A 5,529-nucleotide genomic window follows, 5' to 3' on the forward strand; every position below is an offset into this window, starting at 1 on the left:
CCAGCTTACCCTTCCCCCTTCCCGTGTCCTCAAGTCCATTCTCTACTTCAGCATCTTTATTCCTGTCCTGCTCCTAGGTTCGTCAAAACCATTTGTTTTTTGTTTTTTTGTTTTTTTTAGACTCCATATATATGTGTTACCATACTGTATTTGTTTTTCTCTTTCTGACTTACTTGACACTGTATGACAGACTCTAGGTCCATCCACCTCACTACAAATAACTCAATTCTGTTTCTTTTTATGGCTGAGTAATATTCCATTGTATATAGATGCCACATCTTCTTTATCCAGTAATCTGTCAGTGGACACTTAGGTTGCTTCCATGTCCTGGCTATTGTAAATAGTGCTACAATGAACATTGTGGTACATGACTCTTTTTGAATTATGGTTTTCTCAGGGTATATACCCAGTAGTGTGATTGCTGGGTCGTATGGTAGTTCTATTGTTAGATTTTTAAGGAACCTCCATACTGTTCTCCATAGTGGCTGTACCAATTTACATTCCCACAAACAGTGCAAGAGGGTTCCCTTTTCTCCACACCCTCTCCACCATTTACTGTTGTAGACTTTTTGATGATGGCCATTCTGACCTGTGTGAGGTGGTACCTCATTGTAGTTTTGATTTGCATTTCTCCAATGATTAGTGATGTTGAGCATCCTTTCATGTGTTTATTGGCAATCTGTATATCTCCTTTGGAGAAATGTCTTTTTAGGTCTTCTGCCCATTTTTGGATTGGGTTGTTTGTTTCTTTGATATTGAGCTGCATGAGCTGCTTGTATAGTTTGGAAGTTAATCCTTTGTCAGTTGCTTCATTTGCAAATATTTTCTCCCATTCTGAGGGTTGTCTTCATCTTGTTTATGGTTTCCTTGCTGTGCAAAAGCTTTTAAGTTGCATTAGGTCCCATTTCTATATTTTTGTTTTTACTTCCATTTCTATAGGATATGGGTCAAAAAGGATCTTACTGTGATTTAAGTCATAGAGTGTTCTGCCTATGTTTTCCTCTAAGAGATTTATATTCTTTGGCCTTACATTTTGGTCTTTAATCCATTTTGAGTTTATTTTTGTGTATGGTGTTAAGAAGTGATCTAATTTCATTCTTTAACATGTAGCTGTCCAGTTTTGCCAGCACCACTTATTTAAGAGGCTGTCTTTTCTCCATTGTATATTCTTGCCTCCTTTATCAAAGATAAGGTGACCATATGTGCGTGGGTTTATCTCTGGCTTTCTATCCTGTTCCATTGATCTATATTTCTGTTTTTGTGCCAGTATCATACTGTCTTGATTACTGTAGCTTTGTAGTATAGTCTGAAGTCAGGGAGCCTGATTCCTACAGCTCCGTTTTTCTTTCTCAATATTGCTTTGGCTATTCGGGGTCATTTGTGTTTCCATACAAATTGTGAAATTTTTTGTTCTAGTTCTGTGAAAAATGCCAGTGGTAGTTTGATAGGGATTGCATTGAATCTATAGATCGCTTTGGGTAGTAGAGTCATTTTCACAATGTTGATTCTTCCAATCCAAGAACATGGTATATCTCTCCATCTATTTGTATCATCTTTAATTTCTTTCATCAGTGTCTTATAATTTTCTGCATACAGGTCTTTTGTCTCCTTAGGTAGGTTTATTCCTATGTATGTTATTCTTTTTGCTGCAATGGTAAATGGGAGTGTTTCCTTAATTGCTCTTTCAGATTTTTCATCATTAGTGTATAGGAATGCCAGAGATTTCTATGCATTAATTTTGTATCCTGCTACTTTACTAAATTCATTGATTAGCTCTAGCAGTTTTCATGTAACATCTTTAGATTATCTATGTACAGTATCATGTCATCTGCAAACAGTGACAGTTTCACTTCTTCTTTTCCAATTTGTATTCCTTTTATTTCTTTTCCTTCTCTGATTGCTGTGGCTAAAACTTCCAAAACTATGTTGAATAATAGTGGTGAGAGTGGGCAGCCTTATCTTGTTCCTGATCTTAGAGGAAATGGTTTCAGCTTTTCATGATTGAGAGCGAAGTTGGCTGTGGGTTTGTCATATATGGCCTTTATTACGTTGACGTAAGTTCCCTCTATGCCTACTTTCTGGAGGGTTTCTATCATAAATGGGTGTTGAATTTTGTCCAAAGCTTTCTCTGCATCTATTGAGAGGATTATATGGTTTTTCTCCTTCAATTTGTTAATATGGTGTATCACATTGATTGATTTGCGTATATTAAAGAAACCTTCCATTCCTGGGATAAACCCCACTTGATCATAATGTATGATCCTTGTAATGTGATGTTGGATTCTGCATGCTAGTATTTTGTTGAGGAATTTTGCATCTATGTTCATCAGTGATATTGGCCTGTAGTTTTCTTTTTTTGTGACATCTTTGTCTCGTTTTGGTCTCAGGGTGATGGTGGCCTCATAGAATGAGTTTGGGAGTGCTCCTCCTTCTGCTATATTTTGGAAGAGTTTGAGAAGGATAGGTGTTAGCTCTTCCCTAAATGTTTGATAGAATTTGCTTGTGAAGACATCTTGTCCTGGGCTTTTGTTTGTTGGAAGATTTTTAATCACAGTTTCAATTTCAGTGCTTGTGATTGTTCTGTTTATAACATTTATTTCTTCCTGGTTTAGTCTCGGAAGGTTGTGCTTTTCTAAGAATTTGCCCATTTCTTCCAGGTTGTCCATTTTATTAGCACAGAGTTGCTTGTAGTAATCTCATGATTCTTTGTATTTCTGCAGTGTCAGTTGTAACTTCTCCTTTTTCATTTCTAAATTTAATGATTTGAGTCCTCTCCCTCTTTTTCTTGATGAGTCTGGCTAATGGTTTCTCAATTTTGTTTATCTTCTCAAAGAACCAGCTTTTAGTTTTATTGATATTTGCTATCATTTCCTTTATTTCTTTTTCATTTACTTTCAATCTGATCTTTATGATTTCTTTCCTTCTGCTAGCTTTGGTTTTTTTTTTATTCTTCTTTCTCTAATTGCTTTAGGTGTAAGGTTATGTTGTTTATTTGAGATGTCTCTTGTTTCTAGGATTATATTGTTATAAACTTCTCTCTTAGAACTGCTTTTGATGCATCCAATAGGTTTTGGGTTGTTGTGCTTTCATTGTCATTTGTTTCTAGGTATTTTTTGTTTTCCTCTTTGATTTCTTTAGTGACCTCTTTTTTATTTAGTAGTGCATTGTTTAGTCTCCATGTGTTTGTATTTTGTACAGTTTTTTCCTATAATTGATATCTAGTCTTATAGTGTTGTGCTCGGAAAAGATGTTTGATACGATTTCAATTTTCTTAAATTTCTCAAGCTTGATTTGTGACCCAAGATATGATCTACCCTGGAGAATGTTCCATGAGCACTTGAGAAGAAATTGTATTCTGTTGTCTTTGGATAGAAGGTCCTATAAATATCAATTAAGTCCATCTGTTTAATGTGTCATTTAAAGCTTGTGCTTCCTTTTTTATTTTCATTTTGGATGATCTGTCCATTGGTGAAAGTGGGCTGTTAAAGTCACCTACTATTTTTGTGTTACTGTCGATTTCCCCTTTTATGGCTGTTAGCATTTGCCTTATGTATGGAGGTGCTCCTATGTTGGGTGCATAAATATATACAATTGTTATACTTCTTCTTGGATTGATCCCTTGATCATTATGTAGTGTCCTCTGTCTATTGTAATAGTCTTTATTTTAAAGTCTATTTTTTCTGATCTGAGAATTGCTACTCCAGCTTTCTTTTGACTTCCATTTCCATGGAACACCTTTTTCTATACCCTCACTTTCAGTCTGTGTGTGTCCCTAGGTCTGAAGTGAGTCTCTTGTAGGCAGCATAAATTCGGGTCTTGTTTTTCTATCCATTCAGCCAGTTTGTGTCTTTGGGTTGGAGCATTTAATCCATTTACATTTAAGGTAATTATCGATAAGTATGTTCCTATTCCCATTTTCTTAATCATTTTGGGTTTGTTATTGTTTTTTCCTTCTCTTGTGTTTCCTGCCTAGAGAAGTTCCTTTAGCATTTGTTGTAAAGCTGTTTTGGTAGTGCTAAATTCTCTTAGCTTTTGCTTGTCTGTAAAGGTTTTAATTTCTCCTTCGAATCTGAATGAGAACCTTGCTGGGTAGAGTATTCTTAGTTGTGGGTTTTTCCCTTTCATCCCTTTAAATATGTCCTGCCACTCCCTTCTGGCTTGCAGAGTTTCTTCTGAAAGATCAGGTGTTAACCTTGTGGGGATTCCCTTGTATGTTATTTGTTGCTTTTCCTTTGCTGCTTTTAATATTTCTTCTTTGTATTTAATTTTTGACAGTTTGATTAATATGTGTCTTGGTGTGTTTCTCCTTGGATTTATCCTGTATGGGACTCTCTGCACTTCATGGACTTGATTGACTATTTCCTTTCCCATATTAGGGAAGTTTTCAACTATAATCTCTTCAAATATTTTCTTAGTCCCTTTCTTTTTCTCTTCTTCTTCTGGGACCCCTATAATTCTAATGTTTGTGCATTTAATGTTGTCCCAGAGGTCTCTGAGACTGTCCTCATTTCTTTTCATTCTTTTTTCTTTATTCTGCTCTGTGGTAGTTATTTCCACTATTTTATCTTCCAGGTCACTTATCCATTCTTCTGCCTCAGTTATTCTGCTATTGATCCCTTCTAGAGAATTTGTAATTTAATTTATTGTGTTGTTCATCATTGTTTGTTTTCTCTTTAGTTCTTCTAGGTCCTTGTTAAACGTTTCTTGTATTTTCTCCCTTCTATTTCCAAGATTTTGGACCATCTTTACTATCATTACTTGAATTCTTTTTTCAGGTAGACTGCCTCTTTCCTCTTCATTTGTTAGGTCTGGTGGGTTTTTACCTTGCTCCTTCATCTGTTGTGTGTTTCTCTGTCTTCTCATTTTGCTTAACTTACTGTGTTTGGGGTCTCCTTTTCACAGGCTGCAGGTTCGTAGTTCCCATTGTTTTTAGTGTCTGCCCCAGTGGCTAAGGTTGGTTCAATGCTTTGTTTAGGCTTCCTGGTGGAGGGGACTGGTGCCTGTGTTCTGATAGATGGGGTTGGATCTTGTCTCTCTGGTGGGCAGGACTGCGTCCGGTGGTATGTTTTGGGGTGTCTGTGAACCTGCTGATTTTAGGCAGCCTCTCCGCTAATGGGTTGGGATGTGTTCCTGTCTTGCTAGTTGTTTGGCATGGGGTGTCCAGAACTGGAGCTTGCTGGTCATTGAGTGGAGCTGGGTCTTAGTGTTGAGACAGAGATCTCTGGGAGGGCTCTTGCCAATTGATATTATGAGGGACTGGGAGGTCTCTGGTGGACCAATGTCCTGAACTTGGTTCTCACACCTCAGAGGCTCAGGCCTGATACCCTGCCAGAGCACCAACACACTGTCAGCCACATGGCTCAGAAGAAAAGGGAGAAAAGAAAAAAATAAGAAAGAAAGAGAGAAAATAAATAAAATAAAGTTATTAAAATAAACAGTTAAAAAGTATTAAAAAGTAATTTAAAAATAGAAGGGAGCAACCAAACCAATAAATAAATCCACCAATTATAACAAGCACTAAAATCTTTA

This window comes from Aethalodelphis obliquidens, unplaced genomic scaffold, assembly GCF_003676395.1.
Source record: "Aethalodelphis obliquidens isolate GAN/ISIS:26980383/991018 unplaced genomic scaffold, ASM367639v1 scaffold54, whole genome shotgun sequence".
NCBI lineage: Eukaryota > Metazoa > Chordata > Mammalia > Artiodactyla > Delphinidae > Aethalodelphis > Aethalodelphis obliquidens.